We start from the raw sequence: 23,039 nt of genomic DNA, 5'->3' as shown, positions 1-23,039 counted from the left end.
AAGGAAAAATGTCTCTTTAGTGGCAGGCACCCTGCCTTGTAATTTCCGTTGTGTGAGCTTGGACATCTGTGCAGTTATCCTCTGGGAACACTTGCAGCTTGACACACATGCATCTAGTCTAGCTATTTTTAATCACTGCTTTTCAAGTGTCTGTAGTGAGTTTGGTGATATGAATGGAAATTGTGTTTTCCAAATTCAAGTCCTTTGGTATTTGCTTTTTGCAGTCCCTCAACCCCACTAAAATCTCAAAGTATCATAAAGGTTAATCGCTTCCAACTGGCCAGGAAACTTCATGATGAGGCTTGAAAATACTACAGTGCCCACAGAATTTAAATGCAAAGCTGCATTTGAAAATTGCAAGAAATACCTAGATTCTGTGTTAATTGTAGCCACACTTACACTGGAACATAGCATAGTGGGAGCCAGGTAGTCTTTAAGCTTTTTAAAAGTGATTTTCATATGCAAATTGAATGGTATATGTGTTTTGGCTTAATTTATAGGAAAGGTAATAGTTCTGTACCAGAAACAGTTACTGTGAGAGAGGCTTATCTTGCTGGAGAGTTATTCTGGTACTTTTTTCATTTTACTCTCTGGGATAAGTCTGATTTCAGGTAACAATCTTTTCCTTACCAGGCCCTTTCTGTCACAGCTCCAGGGACTATACCTTCACTACTTACCTTATTGCAAGGAAAACTTCTGTACCACATCTGCCATTGTCAGTGTGTGAAGTAGTTGTAAAATAAGACCTGAAGAGGAATGATATATTTCAGGTCTCTGACTCCCATTCCAATCCAAAAAAAAAACCTCCCAATCCAAATGCTTGAATAAACACAGCACAGGATTTGGAGTCGTGAAACAGTATTTTAAGGGAGGTTGCAGATGTAGAATTCAAGGATGATATTAACCTCACTGAATTGGTCAAGTAATGAAGAATACTTTGTATTACAAGATTATTTAAAACTGAAACTGGTTATTTGAAGATTAATAGAATAAGAGATTCCTGTAAACTACATGCTTCCCTTCCTTGGCCACAGTGTAGGATCAGGTAGATACATGTAACTTCTGAGACATGTTTGTGTACTCTGTTCTTGAAGACCTCTGTTGTTGAAGACCCCACAATCTCACTTTCCAACCAGTGTTGCACTATATTTTAACATTAGAAAGTTTATTCAGTACAGTGTAGTCTGAAATTTTCTTGCACATTAAACTAATTTCGTCTTGTCTTCCTCAGATGCAGAAAAAAAGATTTTTAAAATGTTAGGGGAGGTTGATTTTGGTTTGTTTTGGGTTTTTTTGTTTGTTTGTTTTGGGTTTTTATACTTTATTGGCATATGTTAAAAAACTGCTCTCACATTTCATCCCATTCTTCTCTAAATTAACAATCCTACTAGCATCACATTTTTCTTTCAATTTACATTTTCTAGATCCATGATAATTTTTTTATTTCTCGCCTTTGATCCGCACTTTTTTTGACATTCCTTATCTAGTATAGAATGCTTCAGATTAATTCAGTTCACCAGGAATCATGCTGAAGTTTATGGAGCTCTGTCTGATGCTAGAGACTGATAAGTCACAAAATTAATCCCTCTGGATTCAGCAGACACTGAGTTGAATGCTTTGTAGTGTGACAAAGGAGTGCAGTCCTGTCACTCAGATCTACCAAACATTATTGCAGAGATCATTTTTCCTCATTTGTCACTTCAGTCATATGCTTTTGGTATTCTTCAAGCCGTGCCTCCATAGTTTGCTGTATCAAATATAAGGTCTTTATTTTCACTTATAAATTCCTTAACAGTCTATTCCTTTCTCACCATATTCTTAGCACGTTCCCAGCTCCAGTGTCTTCCATCTCTCCATTTCTTAATTCCTAGATGTAAGGAAGATCTTTTGTGATTTCTCTTACTTGGAGTCTCATGTTTTAGGACTATTCTTTGTAAATAACCAGGACTCAGTGACAGTTTTTCTTTTAAAACCTTCTTAAAGCTCTGTTTCTGAAAAACTTGATGGGAGTGCACTAGCCCAGCACAATTGCAGTGCTTCTTTGTTCTGTCCTGCTTACATGCTGCTGTCTCATGTCTCTTTTATACTTAAAATAAAAACTTTTTTGAGATTAGGACCTCTTTGATGTGTCAAATGAGAAGTACTTCACAGATTTGTCTATAGTTAATATGATAATACTAATAACCAAACTGGTGAATGTGCTACAGAGACATGGCCCTACGCAGAGCTTGCTGTTCTTTGTGCAAGGAGCCAAATACTTCAGAGACAACTCTTATGTCCTCATGGACTTTTTCCAACCCATGAAGTTATGCTTTAATAGTATTTCCACAGGAGTGCAAGGTGAGCCAAGGCCCAGTCATTACAGAGGTTTTTCCATGTAATTGAGTGGTTCTAGAAAACATTATGAAAGATTATCTTGGCAAAAGATGTAAATGTGAAGAGCAGCTGGTAATCTCATGAAGATCCTGCCCATCTATAAATTAATACACGCCACTGAGGATACTGACAATTTGTCTTGGAAGTTGAGAAGAAATTTTGGCACTCAATCAGCAAAAGATACGACACTCATAAAAGCAGAGCTATATTTATGAGATAGTAGAACAGTTAATTAGTTTGAGATATATTTATATTAGTATAAAATCCAGCACCTATTTCTGCTGTCCTATGTATAAAACCAGAATTTCATTCCAATGGGAGAGAAAGAAAACATCCTTTGTTATCTTACCAGAAAAGCATAAGTCCTGCTCCAACAATTCAGTAAAACATTTTTGCAGTTTTGTGGGGTTCTTCACTGGACAAATGGTTTTCTCACAGCCCTTCTCCTCCACTGCCTTAATTTTACAGTATAATGAAAACAAGATGCAGCAAACTGCAACTGAGCTAGGATCAGAAGAACAGTTTTAGAAGGGTAATAGCTGAAAACATAGCTTAACAGTTACATAACTGGAAGGAAGGCCAGGATATAAACGTTTCTCATTTATACATGCATGTGTACATATGCATAGAGATGTAAAGACAGTATGGTCGCTCAGCATGCCATTGTTGACAAATACATGTGTGGCTAAATCAGATAATCAGGCATCGGAAAACTAAACTTGCTGTATGTAGTTAAATTACATGTAGATTTGTAGGAGGCAGCTAGTATGAACTAAATGTAAGCAGAGCTTTAACGCATTGAGCTGAAAGTCCCAGATTTGCTTTCTCCGTGCCCCAGCCACAGAGCAGCTGTAAGTCCAACATTTTTTTCTGGACATTACTTCACTCCAGGCAGAATGGGAACAGTCAAAGGTGTCCAGGGCTCCTGGCAGCCTGTGCCATCTTGCCACTGTGCGGTAGCACTGCAGGGAGCGTGTGACCTGATGCTGGGCATATGCTTCACAGCCACTCTTCTGCAGTATGCCTCACTGTGACTATATGAATCAGCTCTGCAGTCAGTCTTGACTCAGCCACAAGTCTAGTGCCCCTCCAATGCTGTCACGGATGCTGTGTGTGTAAGGTATGGCTCTGCTCTGTTTTGCTGATGCGTGGTACACAACATCTATATACATATCTCTATCCAGAGACTCCCAAACAGAAACAAAGCAGCTTTGTATATATGCCCTTCCAGAGAGAAGCCCTGCCCCTCACCATCTATCTGCTGTATATCCCATCTCTTCAGATTAGGAAGCCTACTTTCAGCACTAAATCAGGGTTCAGTGCTTATTTTTATATAGCAGTACCAAAATCAAAGAGCTTCGTGCTCTGTGTTTTGTATCTCACCTATCTTCAGGTCAGGTCATATTCATTTATGTTATCTTCTTCTGTTTATTGTGGTTTAATATCTTAGATTTATTTTGGTTTTTTTTTATTATGAGAAAGGTATGATTTTTGCCACTGTTGTGTCTTTCTGTGCTGAGTTTCATGAAGTTAAGTTTTGTAGTATTTATGTGTTTGATAGATTTTAATATTCGTGTGTTTAATAGTTCTGTTTGGTTTAGGTTTTTTTTCTGTAAAAGCAACTTTTTACTGAATAAGATATACAGCCTTTCAAAATGTTCAAGCTTTGTACCTGTGAAAGAAAAGGAGCACCAGAGGGAGCACTAGAATATTAGTAGTAAATATCCTTTTTTCTGATCCCAGGCTATGACTCTAGATACAGACTGAATTGTGATCCAGCTTGTGAGCGAATTCTTCTTGGTCAAAGGCAAAGATGCTTCTCTTTGCTGGCCTGTACCCCAGTTGCCAAGCTGTGGTCTCAGGAAGAAGGGAAAGGGCAGCCTTGATTCCACTTCCTCTCCTTTGATACCTAGTGGCATTTCCAGCAAAGACAATGCATTCTGTACTTGAGAGGAATGTCATCTGTGCCTACATCTGCCCTTCAGTTCAGATAGCCTGGGGCCTTTCTAGAGTTACTGGAATCATTCTGTGAAAGCCCTCCTGAGGTCTTTTGGGACATCTCAGGTCAAATTGATATGCCACATCTGCTTGCTCTGACCTATCCAGTGATGCTGATGCATAGGACTGCATTTCTGTTAGTTCATTTGCTTTAGCAAGTACTGGCGTAAGTGCAGCATCTATGTGTAATGACAGATGCTGCCAAATGTGACTCACATTTTCTCTTCGTTCCCCTTTACAGCAGCCTCTCCAATTGCACTGCAGCTCCTCAGCATGACATCTAGATGTTTTGGATAAAAGGCTGTGCTCATTAGCATTTCTCTAGTAGAGAATAGCAAATTCCCAAACCATACTGTCTGGGACAGGATTCATACCCTATGAAACTGTATGGCTCTGAAGAGAATGGAAGGTAGTACTTTCCAAGAATAAAAACCTTCTCTTTTACATTTGCCTTGCCAGCTGTCCTGGGTGTGTGACATACTATGGCATAATAATTTGATGCTTTCCTCTTTTTTTTCTAAAGCAAGACTACAATTGCAGGACTGCTCTGTGGGATTTAGTTTATCATATGAATTTTCTCTAATATGGGATGTACACTCTTTGCCTTCTGGACGAAACTGTCTGAGAAGCTAATAGATCTACCATTGACACAAACTCTTTTTTTCCTGTATTTCTTTACCACATATACAGTCTCTAGCTTAACCTCTTTGAAGGAAAGATGGAAGAATCTATTTATTTATCCTCCATCTCCCCTTCTTCTGGAGGAGTCAGGCTGTTCCTTTCTGTCTCCTCTGGTATGATACTGCCCAAATGGGGTAGATTTTGTGTTATTTAAGAATTAGAAAAAGGGGGAGTCTAAGTCCTTGTTTCTGTCACCAGTGAGGAAGAGGGATGGAGGTACTGTCCTGTCCTTCCCTTTCATCCAGAGCTCTCATGCAATTTTGCTCTGAAGGGATTCAGAACCCACCACAAGGGCCTTCCTGAAACCTGATTGTGTATGCTTGGAGGAAGTATGAATGTAGCTGGGCAGTGCAATGCACTTTGGAGAATCTGCTGAGGTTTTCTTTACCCCAGAGGTGGTAAAAATGACACTAGGGCATGTGTTTGAAAGTTGTATCCTGCACTAACTGCTTGCTTTGCTACCATCAGATTATTCATGAGAACTCTGAAGGTGTACGCAGGTGAGCTGAACTGTCTCAGGCTAGCTGAAGACGGGTGGAAAATCTGACATCCTGAGTTTGCCTTGAATCTATGAAAAATAACAGGGAATACCAACTTTTGCTCTACAGTCTGCTTCCAGGCTCTCTGTTCCTTTGTTTTTCTTCTGTCCACCTTGCATTACAAGCTTGCTTCTTCTTAGAGATTTCAGAAAGCTAAAGCAAGGTGATGTGAATGTGATTAGGGTAGCCTGGCATTGTCCCATAAAATTCAGATTGACAGCTGCACCTGAACTGTATCCCTCTGCATGTGATCTGCCAAGCCCAGAAAGAGGCTGGAAAGACAATTCTGTCAGGGCTGGGACATGAGGCCCGTAACTCAAAGCAGTTCTTTTAAGGAATCTTTGTTTTTATAGTTTTTTAATTTCCCCTTTCAGTTAAGTCTGCCTACATAATCTCTCCTTTTTCCTATATTCAATCTTTGCTAAAGCTCAGTTAGATTTCAGTTTATATTTTAGCCATCTCACAAAATTAAACAGGGATGAGGAGGTAAATTTGTGGAAGAAAGCTGTAATTCCAGATCTCTTGAAATTTCATTCTCTGGATTGGGTTCCTCATCGACCACCCCAGCATGCAGAGCCCTTGTGAGCTGGTAGCTGTTGTGATTTGTGAGTTGTGGCCACTCCCAAACTAATCTGGGAGCAGTTGCGGGAATTTGCTTGCAGACTGGCGTGTTACAAAGTCTTGAGATTTGTTACAAGGAGTTGGCAGATTTGTCTGTTTCTGCAGTGAGTTTTGGCTCGATTTCCATCCTGGAGCAATTTTAAATATTCCTCTGGAGCAATTTTAAACATGCCTTTTCAAAAGCTGGCATGGCTGATACCAGAACAGAGTACTTTTTGTCGCATTTGATTTGATTTCTGTACTTATGGTTGTTTTCTTTCCTCTCAAACGATTGTACTCCACTACTGATAAAATTCCTTTTCTACAGTCTTTGATTAATAAGTAACGTGGGCTGTGCTGGTCCAGGAGGAGGTGATTCAGAGCAGAGTACTGCATTTTAATATGAAGAGAATCTGTTTGCATAAAATGATGTGAAAGGAATATGCATTCAAGTTATCATATCTTGAAATATGCTCTTCTATATTAATATTAATTTGATCTACAGCCTTGCTAATTCTAGTTTCATGTAGGCTTAAGGTGACCTGCATACAACACCATCTGAATCCAAAGATCCCTTCCTGATGATGATGATTCAGTAGTGTACTGTTACAGGTTTTCTCATCATCAGCAAAACACATGGCATTATTTAGTGTGCATTAAAGAGAAACTGTGCGCTCAGTATAAGGTATGGAAATTACAGAGATGTTGCCAAAAAGAAAAAAAAGGACATTCATTAAAATGAAGAAAAAGTAGGTCAAATTTCGGCCTAACTGCGTTCAAGTTGTTCCTTTTGTGTACAAAGAGCAGAGAAAATAGGCAGATGGGAGTACAGAAGGGGGAAATAAGCCAAAGCGATTAGCCCGATGACCTTCACTTATTTTTGGTGGGTTTTGTATGTATGTGCCCTGTGCCATTGTTTTTGATGAATAAAATTAACATATTCAGTTTATATCCTAAAAGCCTACATTCGGTAATTTATGCAGAACTGCAATTCCAATTTAAGGTGCAAGCTTTAACTTTGAAAGTTATTTGTGGTGCTTATTTTCTATATTTTGCATATTTTTGCACTCAGATCAAAGATACACACAAAAAAAGAGAATAATAGTTTTATAAAATAGCATTAGGACTAATTAAGAAAAGAAAATAATTCAGAACAATGTTGTTCTCCTGGTGTTTTGTTCCTATGCCATTTTTAAACAATTGGACATTGAGCCACTGGCTAACAGATCAGCTTATTCATCAGCTTTCTAAGAGCCAAATTTCAATGGATTTCTTCTCCTTCCTTATATTCTTTCAAATGATTTATATAAAAGGTTTTCACTCTGTTGGTAAGAGTTTCCCAGGAAGTTTCCAACTAATGCTTAGTTAAACAAATTGAGTAGAAATTTATACTGTAATTAGCTTGAGTGCATTGTGTCGTACAGCCTAGATTATCTGGAATTTTCTACTACAGAAAGTAAAGAAATGAAGGCAAAGAAAATTAAGGCTCTTCACTCATGGCTGTTGTTTATGACTTTAAAACATAATTAGAATGTCAAAGTATCTTCTAGTGTTACATTTAAATCCTCTTTGAAGATTTGCTAGACATTTTGGGGGGCAGCGGCCTTGGCATTTGGATGAGACCCACAGTGTCTTTTTTCAGTGGCCAAAAATAGAAATTTCCAAGAGCAGCCTCAATACTGAGGTAGCCTGGTGAGTAGGCTTACATGGAATATGCTGCTAACAGTATGGGTCTCATCCTCCACCTGAGTTCTTAAATGTGTGGAAACAGGTTTATGTAAGTAGTTTCTTTTCCAAAATGAAGTGGCTTGAAAAATAGTAAATCTGTATGTTTCTAATATCCAAAAAGATGTCTGAGTTCTTTTGCCTATTGATAAGCTCTTGCTTTCAAAGTCTCATGTAGAAATGTATGCCATAATATAATTTCCCATTTTGTGGAAAATCTGGTTTCTGTTCTTATTTTAAAAATTGATAGTTTTGGATGTCCTTGTTTCAGAGTTACAAATTAAGACAGAGTCCTTGATATACCTTTTATTGTTTATGCACTATTGAGCATCTCTCTTGCTGCTGTTGTCTTTCCTAGGAGTGACCATCCCTTTCTTTTCATGCTTTCTCCATGTTTTTTGACAACTGAGTGGTCCCTCGATGAATCTTCTCCAAGTTTGTGATTCTGCCTTTGGTAGATGATGACCAACGTTTCCACAATGTCCTGGATGATGCTGCACACTAATTCACAAAAAGATATCACCATATTGTCAGTGTCATTCTCCTTTCCACTCTCTGTGTGTATCCTAACATCTCATCAGCTTCTTTTGGCTAGAGCAAGCCATTGAGGTATCATAATGGCACAGGGCTCTATTTCTTCAGGAAATAAATACTTCATTTTCTTGCAGTGGCTAACCCAGCTGCAAATGTTCCCATACCCTCCTGCAGTTCACCTCCTGGCCAGTTACTGCTTCTCTAGGTCTCACGTTTAAGCTGCTCGTTTATGATGTAACCTGTTTCAGCTAGGTTAGCTGAAATGGTTTTAACAGTAGGTCTTGGGTAACTTGCTGCTTTTTCAATTGAAGAGTCAATGGAGGCGCCTACAAGAATCCTTCCAACTGCAAATCTTAGGGGGACAGAGAGGAGGATTAGTGATACGTGTGAGGATGGCAGAGTCTCAGGGGGGATAATATCTGAGTAGCAGGGGCCAGTCACCTGCAAGTGGTACATCACAACCAACACAGAATGTGTATCATTAACCAGCCTGTATTGTTATTTTGCATTGTAAGGCATCACCTCTTACTTCTCAACATCTTTCCTTTCAGTCCCTCCGTAATTCACCTATTGAGCATTCAGTAATATTGAGCATTCAGTTTATAAGGGATAAGTCTGCTATAGAAATCAAATCCTAAGTTTCAGCCTGTTGGAAATACAATCATTCTGAAGAAGTTAGGCCTTGGAGGCATCTTTGATATCAAATGTATTTTTATCACTGCGGTGTCTTTACACTGAAGAAGGCAACTTGGCATCAGCAGCTTTGTCTTTTAGCATTTAATTTCAAATAATCTTTTAGCGTATTTCACCTAACATTTCTTCTCCAAAATAAAAAAGTAAAAATATTATCTGCAATGATGAGCTTTACTTTTTTTTCCCCAGAATGAAACATAGTAAATAAACTTAAGCAATAAATAGCATTAACGACTTAACCTGTTTTGTTGATTCCAATTATATATATTTCTCCTCTGGCATTAATAACATCTGCCAAGTGTAACTGCATCAGCATTGTTTGTAGAACTTCTCCAGCAGAGCTAATTGATTCTGAAATGCCAAACCAGTAAGGTTTACTAATTGTTTCCCCTGCAAAACCATTAAGGTGGCTGTGCTTTTTATTACAACTGTGTCAGCATCTCAAAACAAATTGAGGAGACTCTCAGGGGTAAAATATTTAGCTGCATAATGTAGGCTGTTAGATAGAGGCAACGATGAGGATAGTGCAGTTAAATACCTACTCTAATTAGTTTCTCTGAAAAAAGACATGTATTTTTTGAAAAATAAATTTGCAGTTATTACAGTAAAGTAGAAGTTTAATGCTCTTGATTGCTAATACTAAATAAGACTCCTAGAAACAAGTTAATGGCAAACAACAGATAGGTCTTCTCAGAAAAGGACTTTCACTCTAAGTGTGCTTTTATCTTCAAAGTGTATAAATTAGAGACATAAACTCTATCTGTTATTTAGACACCAGACAGTATGTTCAATATGCCTTGTTCTATAAGTTAAGCTTAGTTACATTATACTATCTCCAGAATAATAATATTAAAAAGTTAACATTGCAAACATCTTTTGAAACAAACATTCCCATATTGCTACTGTCTTAAAAGAATAGTGGATGCTAAATTATCTCTACTACCCAATTTATAAATCTTTCCAATTAACACGTGGATAGCTGATCTTTATTATTATATTAACAGTAAGTATACAATGCCCCTTTTGTTAAAGTATTAGTTTTATTTTTTAACTCTTATGCCTGAGATCTAAAAACTGTAATGTGTGGCACAGAAACAAACACAGCCTTTCAAGTGGGTATCTGAGAAGTGTAACTGATTTCTGTTGCATTATTGTAAAAAAAAAAAAAAACAAACAAAAACAACAGGAGAGAGAGAAAAAAATCTTAGATTAGGAAACAAGTACCGAATTGATGAAATCAACGGTAATCAGTAGTGGCACTGTTTAACATCTGCTGGCTTGTAGAGTCTTTCAGTGTTGACCTTTTCCTTTGTATTTCCTAGTTTTCACTTGTAACACCAGCAGAACAAGGTCTGTAATTGTAATAAAATCAATCTGACAATGAGTCACTCTCCGGCAGCTAAAGAGGAATCAGGAGAAAAATAATCTAATCTTAAACACGAATGGTATTTGCTGGAGGGAAGGGAGGAAGGGAGGGTGTATGTAATTTTTTTTTAAGGGGAATGTAAAACTTGCCAGGAATTCATTAACATTTTTTCCGTAAATTTTTTTCATAATCTTGTGCTTTATGATCTAGAGTGGTTGGTGAAACTGAGTAGTGTGGAAAATTAGTGGCATATTGAAATCTCCTGTATATACATATTTCTTCCTGTATGCAAAATGGCAGGTTTCAGGCTTTTATTGAAAACATTATTTGAGTTAGAACTACTGGCAGGAAAAGACCATCTCTCTTTTTGCATCCATTGCCTACTGTCACTGGTTCAGAAATTGTAACCATCTGTAGTAGATACCTGAGCATCCTATAGTTGTGAAAGCCAACTGTTCTTGAGAACCCTCCATACAGCCTCTGTGCTGGCATAGAAATCTACAACTGGCTGATGTGGAATGCAGAACTCTGGGGGTCCTCTCCATAGCTCACTGACTGCCTACACATATTATCCTCCATCCATTTGAGGTCCAAGCTTAAATTACACTTTTGAGAGTAGGCACACAACTAAACAATGGCTACTCCCTTCACAGTTGCATGTTACATGTACTCTAGAGTGAAAATCTCAACTAGGCTGTTAGGCCTTTAGTGCAAGAATAATTTTTTTTTTGTCCTGTACATATGCATGGCTTTTCTTGTTCTTCACACACTGTGTGTTCCCATTAATAAGTGATCTTGTTTCTGGTTGCATCCTGAATGTGCAGTGTTTTTTTAATGCAAGTTATAAAATATTGCCATACTGCATTAATGGTAAGTTGCTCCATCCTCATGTTATTGTCCTGAAATGGTGCTTTCAGCTCATATGAAAAAAGCTCTTTACAGTCACTCAAAAACACTGTGACTGTCAAGAAGGTGGGAGGTAGTGTACTGCAAAATCACAACACAGGATCGAAAACTCTTTAAGACTTTTGGAGATGAGAGATATGTGCATACTGGTACCAAATGTGGAACAGCCCTTCTGTAGAAGGTAATTTAGGTCTCTTTTTCTTTCCTCTAGAAATGTTTAAGGTAAAAGTAATCCTAGAATTGTCATTTGTTTGTCTGAGAGTTAACCAGAATTGAAGTGTTCTTGCTAGAATCTATTTACTCAAGAATCAGCTTATAGGCTTGCCTTAGATTAGATTTTAATTATATTAGATCTAGCATAGAGTGAATGTGAATATTGCAATATGTAGTAGAGAAAATACGGCAACAAATCAGGCTCTTTTCTATAATGAGCTTTAAGAATGCTTAGCATGAAGACCAGAGGAATTCCAAGTACTGTATCATGACAATATTTACACCTACTATTTTCTGCCTGATTGCTTGCATAGCTATGCAGTCAGACTAAGGGGATACTAAGATTCTCAAATATCAAAAAAATCAGTGAAATAATGATAATTCCTTAAACTCACAGTCAAATTAATTTATGGGTAAGGTTTATCCTCCATTCTTAAATCATCTGCCCAGGATTACATATTCATATTCTTTAACAATTAAAGATTTATGATAAGGAGGCTTGCCACAGTACATGGCTGTTATACTTGATGTGCTAAAATATACTGACATGAAATACATCCATTTTGTGCTGTTGTATCTGGTTTAGCATAAAGGCTTAGCTATTTAAACGATTGTTTTAATTTAATGTTTCTTCTTTTCATCAGCAGTAAAACATTAATAGATATTTCTAGTGACAGATGGTTGTTAGAGACAACCTGGAAGTACTGGAGGGCTCTGTATATGAAAATGCAATGGCCATTAAGCCACAGCTAACGCTGTAAGGATGAAATAGGTGAACTTACATAATAAGCAGATCAAAATTCCAGACATTCTATAATTAACTCACAGCAGATCTCTAGCAGCACACAGTCCTCTGTATCTGATGGTGTCCTTCAAGCTCTCATGAGTGTGATAGGGCCTAGATTAAGTCAATACCCTACTCTTGAGACTTTCTGTCAGCTATCAGGCAGCTTCTCATCCACCAGTACCCTCAAGTCCTTTTCTTCAGGGCTGCTCTTAAGCCAGTCACTGCCCAGACTATGTCAGTGCCTGGGATTGCCCTGACCCAAATGCAGGACCTTGCATTTGGTCTTGTTGAACCTCATGAGGTTGGCTTGGGCCCAGCTCTCCAAGGTCCCTCTGGATGCCATCCCTTCCCTCCAGTGAGTCTGCTGCACCACACAGCTTGGTGTCGTTGGCAAACTTGCTGAGGGTGCACTCAATGCCACTGTCCATGTCACCAACAAAGACGTTAAACAGGACTGGTCGCAGTGCTGATCCCTGAGGGATCTAGTCCACTAAAATCTGCTCTGATAATCCCCTGCTAATTCTTCTGTTGTATGCCACTCTTGCTAGCAGAGCTGTCCTCCAGGCCTTTTCTTGGAAAGACATTAAAGTCTCATGACAGAGCAAACTGGATGTGTTACATTTTTACTGTTTATTTGGTTCTTTTTTATAATCTAATTCTCTTTATTATTCTTTAGGTAGCTACATAAATCTTGGTAGAACTTCTTCCATTTCTTGGCTTAAGTGGCAAAGGGAAGCACGATTTGATGTTTTCTCCACCATCTACCATATAAGTATACTAATGCACAGGCAGTTTAAGCACTCACACGTGGCTGTTTCACATGATTATCTCCAGAACTATGGCTGTCTTACCTTGGTTGCATCCAAACTGCTCCCCAGTAAGTCTGATTGTTCAGATGGAGTTTCCAGTAGAAAATCCTGTAGCTTTTGCCCTATCGATGTGTCCAGGTGCTGCTGACAGCTATTGTTCTTTGTACAGCATGGAGGTCCCCAGGAGTGGTGAGATGGTGATCTCATAGCCATGAAACTTTGGAAGAGCCATTAGCACTGTCCCACTCCAATAATATAAGGAAACAATTACTAATCAAATATACATCTCCATGCTGAAACAAAATTCAAGCTGTAAAGGTAGAGAGGCATCTCAGCATCCAGTTTTCCAGCAGTGGGTATCTCCAAAGTTTAGAGATGGGCATTTTGACCATAGCCCAGCAGCCCAGCCAGAGGACATAGGTACCTGAGATTCCTTTCTTGCCTTAATTTACGAGGTTTCGCGTGCTGAGAGGCCCTTTTCAGATGTTTCACATTCTGATTCTTCCTGGAACATCAGAATAGACCAACTGGGAAATACTGCTAAGAACAGAATAGCAATAGCTGCCTCCTGAGTTGTGAGTTAGTGTTTCTTTTAGTCATTGTGGCTGACTGAGTAAAACTGTACAGAGGATAGGTGTGAATCAGGAGGTGCATCCTTTACTGTTGTTTCAGATTTGACAGCAGTAATTTTCACTTTAAAAGTTTATTTTTGCTGGACCTGATTTTCAGTTTGGATAAATTAGACCTATCTTGATTTAAGACCAGGTGAAGGAATGGTGGTTTTTGTCAAATCAGTGCTACTCAAAAGATGAATAGCACCTTAAATCTGACTGTAAAAACAAATTTCAAGCTGTGGCCATTAACTTGAATTATGAAGCAGAAAACAGAGAAGGATGATATTTGTCTCACAATGATTACAGGCAACAAGATATGCAAGCTGATAGAAAAATCTTCATCAATTCTGTTAGCATTTAGTTGTAGTCTATGATATGCTTGTGAGCAGTATAAAAATTATGCAACAAATGCTGTCATCAGTGTTAAGCAATGCTATGAAATAGTTCTTCATTTTTTAAAAATTGTCTGAAACTTGCTTAATACCCATCTTTTTAGAACTATTTAATCTTAAATTCAGTTCAGAGATCATACTGTGCTACTGAGAACAGTAATGCTGTGAGAAGATGGTGGTGCTTTCCACAAAGGAATCCTTGAATATTTTTAGGAAGGTCATAGTGTTTAGCTACAAAGGAAAAAAATTGGGGGAGAGAAATGAAATGTTTGTCTGTATTGCAGGGAAGCATAAAATCAGTTCATCATATAGGAGCATAAGGTATGGAGATAATTCTCTGAATATATTTGTTTTGGCTGTCCATGACAGCTGAGAAATAATACATGCCAATTTTAAAATGCCTCTGTGGGAGGATAGTTATTTTATTCTAGCTTTAAAATAGCTTGAGTCAGTAATACACATATTTAAATGACTTTGAAGCTGATTAGGCTATGCAGGAATGTGTGTGAGAGAGAATGAGTGAGTGGGAGGGAGAGGGAGAGAGTTTGAGCCAGTCCCTAACAAATCTCTGCTCTCTTCTGTTGCAAGAGAGGGATGCATGCAAGCAACCAAGTATCTCATTATAATTTTTTCTATAAGTTTAAACATGACATGATGCAGAAAAGTAAACTTTTTTTTTGTATCATTATCACAAGAAATTATATATTTTTAAAAATTATATAAATTATATATTTTTTTAAATCAGTTGTTGATACCCTAACACCTTTTACTTCTGGCTTTCAGTTATTCTTTGGACATGTGTATTAATAGTGATACAGAAGTTAGAGACCAAACTGATTAAGGGTAGACAGCAGTAAATCCAAGTGTCGCTGTAGGAGTGGAGACACTCATGACTAGCTGAAGCATAATCCATTCCTTTCTTCAGGCAGTGCTGCACTGACTTGCTGAAGATTACAGATTAAGACAGCAGTGCACACAAATTTCTGCTCGCTCAGAACCTCAGCAATGTTTGAAGGGTAAAAATGAGAAGGGTGGGTGATTCAGAAATCTGACATGAATGTGTACATACTTATTTGAGGAGGGGTGATGACGGTCTGTGCGTTATGTGTATGTGGTAGTGGGGGCTTCTACTTTCTGTCTCTCTGGAATAGGTTGAGTCAAATGTGGCCCAAAAAACCAGTTAACTTATAAAAAAGACATGCCTAGTCTAAATCATTTCAAACCATACATATGTGTTGGTGCTTTGCTTCACGTCCTTTGTTGGTCCCTTGCCCTCATGTTCTTAGTTCACCTGTGCATAAAGGGTTATCAACTCTTAATGCAGCATAAATTCACCCTACTTTTGTCACCATGGGCATGCTGTTCTGTTAATCTCAGCACGTAAGGCAAATAACTGGCAAAGCAGAACTTTGAAGTTGATCAGATGTTTACATGCTAGCTAGCAAATGCCCAGGTGCAATTCAAAGGATTTGCAATTCAAAGACATTGAACCTCTCTGCAAAGGCAGACTTTTCTACAAAAATAGTAACTCTGCAACCATCACACAAATGCACTGTCCTTTACTGATACAGGTTGAAGCATTAATTTTGAAAATAAACAGCTTAAGTTGATATATGTCATAGTTGGGTTTTTGTTTTCTTGTGGGCTGCAGAAGAATTTGCAAGGGAGTGGTCATTTCTGCAACATCTTATTTGAGTTTGTCGTGGATGTGATGAAGTGGTGAGGTAGATGGTATCATCTTACCTGGTGTAATGAAAGACATTACATTCTTTCTTAGAATGGGAGAACTGTGAAAGCTCCCAAAGGGAAAGCATGTCATTTGCACAGGAAAAGAAGGCATGGGAAAGACAAAACCACACAGGCAATTGAAAAAAAATGACTGAAAAGGATTTAAGGCAAGATTCTGATACCAAAATGCCATATAAAGATTAAAATCTATGAAATAATTACCAGATACAAACCATTCAGCATCTCTGCTTCTCATATGGGCATCAGCCTTTTCTGGGACACTAAAAGAGGCAGAGATGCTACCTAAACATTGTACTACAAGAGTTCTCAGGAAGAATGCATCTGCTGTGCACTCTTTCTGTAGTTTTCAAGTATCTGTTCTGAATAAAGTATTTTATTATTTACTTATCCCTGCTTTATCTTTTACTGAAAGCTGATTGTTAAACAAAACCTTTCTGTTTTGTTTTTCCTCAAAAAGCATAAAATGTTGACCAAGATTTTGAATGATTGCTAACACATCAATTTACTGGGGAAAGTGCATTTTTGGTTGAGATTGTATTACAGTGATTAATTTTATTGGCCTGCTCTCCACTTAGAGCCTAGCCATCACGAAACATTTCTGTGGACACTTGATAGTAAAAACAAACAAACTACTGCTAGTGGCAGTCTGAAGTTCATTCCCAGCTAACTACTACCCTCTGGGCCAAGCTAAAATAACACCACAGCTCTATCCAGAGCTCACAAGGCTTGGTTTTCATGTTCTGCCATGGATTACTGCTAACTGCTGTTTGCTTTAGAAATCACTCATTTCCCATAGCAGGATAGCAGAGTCCCTGGCTTTCATGCCTCTCTTTGTTGTTTTGTGACCTCTTGTACCTTTCCCACTTCATTTTATCTTTAAAATAGATATAGCACTTCTTCCTACTCGAGGGTAAAAATGATAACAATGTGTGACTCACTGTATTGTAAAAAACAAGGACTGCTCTCACTTCTTGCTTTTGTCCATTGCCATTTGGCCGTCATTGCTCTTCTTTTTGTCTTTCTCCCACCTTCACCCCATCACATTTCCACCTGACCCCTACACCTATATTGTGACAACTATGTTATCTCTAGTTTCTATTCATGTCTCTGCTTATAGGGAAGCATAACTGGTTTTCTTAACACCAGTCTGAACATTAATTGATGTTTGCACAGTTCAAGCAAGCTGGCATTAGTCCTGCTGCAGTTGAGAGTTCACAATGACTAATTGCTCCTGGGACTTGCCAAAGGTAAAAGCATCACAAAAAGGACATTTAAAAAAAATTTATCAGAACCAGATTTGGTAAGACTTGGGAAAACTGTATTGTAAGGAAACAATAACAAATGGAGCAGGATAAAAATGAACATTCAGGACTCCATGTAGACCAAACTTGGATATATGTTCCTCAAACTTTCTTTGGTTAAATGGTTGAGCTTGCCTGTACCTGCTTTGCTCTTGACTGTGCAAGAACACAACACCAAAGTGTCAGGTTAGATTTTAATTAGATTTTAAAATATCAACTAGTATAAAAGCCTATTTAAATGCACAAGAGTGGGAAGTGAGATTTTTTGCAAGTGAAAAAGAGGACGAGTTACATCACTGTGGGACCAGATCGGTTTGGATACCCTGGTCATGCCCTGGTTTGTTATTTCTGAAAAAATTTTTTCTCATTTTCACTGATCAGAGCTATTTTCTAAATTAATTCCACTGGCCTCCAAAATCACAAGTATAATAAAATCTCTGAAGGTGAAAAAGGTCTCTGACCTTATGATACCTTTGGCTTCTCTTTTCATGATATGAAATAAAGACATTGGCAGAAATAGTTTTTCTGTTCTGTGAAATGTTTTGTCAGCTTGCAAAATTTTCCTTAAAATTCACAGAAGTTTCCTTATCTGGTTCAAGATCACAGGCCAAGACCAGGTAAAAACAGGTTTCTGAATTTCATCTCTAATGTAATATAATTAGCTAAATTTTATAGTAAACCTATTTTAAACACCAAAAGGCACTTTTTCTTCGAAATCTATCAAAACAAACCATTTAAACAATGTCAATAATTTGCCTTCTTTTACTTGATAATTTGCTTTCTCTGTTGAAAAGTTGTCAGTTAAAGTTTTAAATGGTAACAAAATGTGGAAAAAATCCTCAATAACTGCAGTCTCCAGTGTTCTGTTGGCTTTGTGGATCAGTTGCAAACCACAGCAACATTTGGTTTCCCTAAAGTGCTGTATCTAAGCATACCTGCATATATGGTATGGTATAGACAGCAATAAAGAGGCTCTTCTCGACACAGAGACCTATCTGGCCTGTCCAGGTCCCTCTGGATGGCATCCCATCCTTCAGTCTTATCAGCTGCACCACTCAGCTTGGTGTCATCTGCAAATTTGCTGAGGGTGCACTCAGTCTTGCTGTCTATATCATTGATGAAGATATTGAACAGCATTGATCCCAACACAGACCACTTGTCACCCATATCCATCTGGACAATTTGTAGATAGTTAATTGGAGCTGTGGCAAACAGAGCAAAGGACAACCCAGCAGTTACACAGTGTGGATGATCAAGGGCTTATAAAGGTGCCCTAGGCTTTGGGCCCAGCAAGGGTGTTCTGTCCACTCCACTAACAAATACCCACACTGAAGTTAACATTTATGTGAGGAACAAGATTGCCTTGATCAGTGCTGTGGGTATTTCTTAATGTCTTGCACTACTTTAAAGTACCATGATGAAAACAACATAGAAACATGAGTAATATTTGTCTAGAAAAGGGGACATGGACCTAAGTTTCCCTGCTTCACAGAACAGAATAAAATCATAGAATGGTTTGAGTTAGAAGAGGTCTTAGAGATCATCTAGTTCCAACCCTTGCCTTGGGCAGGGACACCTTCCTCTGGGTCAGGTTTCTCAAAGCCCCATCCAAGCTGTCCTTGAACACTTCCAGGGAAGGGACATCCACAACTCTCCTGGGCAATCTGTTCCAGTGTCACACCACTCTCACTATAAAAATTTTTTCCTAATATCTAAATCTACCATCTTTCAGTTTAAAACCATCACCTCTTGTCCTATCACTACACTCCCTGACAAAGACTCCCTCCCCATCTTTCCTGTAGGCCCCCTTTTAAGTAGTGGAAGGCTGCAATAAGGTCTCCCAGAGCCTTCTCTTTTCAAGAACAACCTCAATTCTCTCAGCCTGTCCCCACAGGGGAGGTGCTCCAGCCTGCAGCAATTTTTGTGGCCCTCCTCTGGACCCACACTAGCAGATCCATGTCTTACAGTCAGTGCCCCAGAGCTGAACACAATACTGCAGGTGGGGTCTTCAAAGAGCAGAGGGGAGAATCGCTTCCCTTGACATGTTGGCCAAGGCTTCTTGTGAATGAGCAAGTAGGCTTGCTGGACTGCAGAGGGAGGAGCTGTTTACTCTCTTTCTCTGACCCCATCAGTCATGAATGTTTTGCAGCATACTGGCTCAGCTTCAATGGGAAAAAATTGAGAATTTCTCCTTCCCCCTACATGCCAAGGAGGTCAATGTGTTGCGATGCACCAGGTACAAGGTGGAATCCCATCCAGCCAAGAAGAGAAGTCTTCCATGCCCCAAGTGACTTTTCTAATAACCCTCAGGCTGTATATTAAACAGTCTAAGGACACCTCCACCATGGTTGTATTTTAAAGAAAACTTAGGAGCCCTGTTATCAGCCTTTGAAGATACAACATAAGCACCTAAAGCCAGCAGAGATGTAAAGCCTGTGCTACAGACTGGTGCCAAGAGAAATCAGATTTCTGACACAGCAGTCTCAGCAGTGCTTTCTACAGGAGAACCTCAATATTGCCATTATTCTCAACTGACTAATGCTCTCTAGGGAACTTCCAAGTGCAATCCAGACTGAAAATCTCATTGCTGGGGCTGGGCAACTTCAAATTAAGTCTGTCATTGCTGAGTGTCATAATGTTCCTTCCCTTTGTAGACTATAAAAATTTATTTTGAAGTAGTAGCTAGGATTTTCTTTCCTTCTGTCAACATCTTTCTGAAAGGATCTAATAAACCTGTTAATCAGATGATTAGGTTTTGCATGTGGATTGCTGACTTCCTCCTTTAGAACTGTCTATATCATAGAATCATGGAATCACAGAATCAAGAAGGCTGGAAGAGACCTCAAAGATCATCGAGTCCAACCTGTCACCCTAAACCTCATGACTATCTAAACCATGTCATGTCGCTTTAGTTAAAGCCTAGTAGATTATTAAATAGCTAGAACAAAGAATCAGCAGGATTTTCAGTCTTTATACATTACAGGACCTCTTCCAGCTCTCAGTACTTTCCTTCTGTTACCAGTTAGCCAGTAAGAAGTCTTACAAATTTCTTATTTTTTTTTAATCTGAAGGAAGTGTTGTGTTTTAGAGTGGTGCTGCTGGTTGCTCACTGCGGAGCGTAAGCCTGGAGAATCCAAAGCCTTTGTTATTAACAGCAGATGTCAAGTGGCCCTGTCAAAATGGCAGGGTTTATTTGATAGCAGTGATATCTTTGATACCATACCTATGTTGAATAAATTCTCAGGCTTTTTCTTAAACATCCAGAGGAATTATTTGCATGCTGAACAGATAACGCTAATTACTTTTTTTTTTTTTAAGATTTGAGCATACTTGAAATTAGAGCATAAAATAGCTAATAACTATTTTGGAAGGAAGAGGGAAGCAAAAGACTTAGGTACAAAACAGTTTGTTGGGTTTTTTTCTTTTTTTCAATGATGTAAGGTATTATAGGATTGGCTGACATTGCAGAATCCCTGTGCTGTTGCAAATTAAAATTGTTTTGAAGTTGATTAAGTCAACCGTTTAGTATTCCTCTTCTGTGTCAGAAAAAAGCTTTTATGTGACAATAAGCTTACTAGGACATTATTAAATCATTTAATCCAGTTGTTTGATGAGTTCTGTGCACTGATCACTTTTAACCATGAAAGATTATTTATACATCAGAGAAACAACTTTTTGATGAGTGTGTTTTTATTACTTGTTGAGTTTATAATGCTGGTGTTTTGCTTCTACCCTCAGTTCCAGTTAATCCAAGAAATTAATTTAAGTAGCTTTTTTCGACAGAAAATGCTTTTCAGGATAATCTTTCAGGTTCTTTATAAAGAACTATATTCACTTTCTTCCCTCCTTTGCTGTGTGCCCCAAATAAAATTCTTCCCATACATGGCTCTGTAAGCAAAAGGTGGCTTTAATGGGACTGCTCTCATACTTAAAGGTGTCCCTGTTTTGAGGTACCTGTTGAACAGAGATATTATTTTTGTCTTGCTCTATGAGATTCAGACTCAGGTAATGATTTCTAACAAATTCTCTGGGCATCTTGCTCATCTGTAAGAGGACCCATAAATTTAATACTGAGGACTTGAGAGGCTGTCTTTATAGAGCAATACAAATGTGGGCCAGGGACCAGTCCCATGCCCAAGGCTGGATGGCAGTGGGTGTACCCTCATCTCCTGCTGCTGAGGGCACCCTTTCCAATGGTTGCTGAGTCAGGTGGACAAACCCAGGTACAGTACTTCAGCACCATCAGTGGCCATCTTTTATTTAGCAGTGTAGATGAGCACTCTGAGTTTCACTTAATTGCAAGCGGTCCCTTGAACTAGCTGCACTGCTGCTGCAAGCAGACGTGCCTGATTCACAAGACTACCTCATCCTGCTTTCATCATAAAGCAAAGGGTGGTGCCACTGCACAGGCAGGCTTCTTGAGGACCTTCACTCATATAGGTGGATGTGGGATGGCCCCACTGAGACACAGGACCACTGAGAGAGGATAAATAAATTTCTAGTTTCTCTGTGCTTCAACAAATAAAACATGGTTATATCATCAGTGTATCTGCCTTTGGCTTCTGTTTGACACTTCCACTTGCAAAACTGCTACAGCTGGAGTTGTAAGCAAATGATTTCTTTATTATTCATAGCAGCAGGTGCTGAAACAGCCTTTTGGCTTGAGTTGTATTCTCTTGGTCCATGGTTCCTATATATTTGATTAGATGGTGCCATGTTGCTCAGATGGGATGCTAGTCCTCTAATAAAAGTATTTTGTTATGCAATTAGTTATATCATGCATTATCATTATTATTTCCATAAATCAATTTCAATTGGCAGCTCTCTGTTGCTATTTGGGATTCTTCCAGCAACAATTTGCATCCTTTTTGTACAGCATCCTAAAAAGTTTGGTTTTGTAATAGCTGGTATCCTTCTGGCTGCTCTAGAATACAGAAACCAGCTATCCAAGCAGGACTGACACATTCATTTTGATTCATGTATCATTTTTGTATTCCTCAAGAATTGCCTGTCCCAACATTCAGTATGACAGTTTAAGGACCCATCTCCATTGTGCTTGTTCAGCATCACCGTGATGCTAAAAGTCAGGTGCCTGTATCCCACAGGGTAACTGAGAGCAAAAGGAGGAACAAAATTATGTTCCTCATGCAAAATGGCAGCACAAAAATCCAGCACACTGACATGGGACCTGCCTGTCCTTTGCCATTTAACACAGAATGTGTTTGAATTTCCCACTCCTCTATGGAAATGAGATATTTCTTCCAGAGCTCTTTCCTGGGGATTGAATATTCATTCCTCAAGGGATGGTGCTAGAGAAATTTTGGCTTGCAGTGCTGTAGTTCTGGTGATTCTTTGTAGAATGGACCCATGTATAAAGACTTGGAGAATAAGTTTGCAGACCGGTGGGAATCAGAAGCACATTCTCTGTTTCTAGGCTATAAAAGATGTAGCCAGCCTCTCTTAAGAGCAAAAGCAGAGGAGATCTGGCATGAGGGTCTGTGCAGGTACCACAGAGCCTGGCACTGGTGGGCACTCACAGGAGAAGGGAGATCAGCTCTAATCTCTGAGCGTTTCACCATCACTGGAGCTAAAAATCAAAAGGCAGGCTGGATGAAATCTATACAGATCAATTCAGACCAGGCAAGCATGCAGCAGTGTGCAGGAGCCAGGGCTGGCCTCAACTTGGAGTTGCAGCCATGCTACAAATTGCCATTAAAAAAAACTAATCTGAACTCAAACACTTGTTATTTTCCTGT

The 23,039-nt window shown here is 38.8% G+C and overlaps 1 protein-coding gene across 1 annotated transcript in view; it reads left to right on the top strand.

Moving 5' to 3' along the window:
• Positions 1–23,039, top strand: part of STARD13 (StAR related lipid transfer domain containing 13) — a 255,593-nt gene that overhangs the window by 54,313 nt on the left and 178,241 nt on the right. The window lies entirely within an intron of this gene.

This window comes from Indicator indicator, chromosome 1 (assembly GCF_027791375.1).
Source record: "Indicator indicator isolate 239-I01 chromosome 1, UM_Iind_1.1, whole genome shotgun sequence".
Lineage (NCBI taxonomy): Eukaryota > Metazoa > Chordata > Aves > Piciformes > Indicatoridae > Indicator > Indicator indicator.
This window is presented reverse-complemented; position numbering and strand designations above follow the sequence as displayed.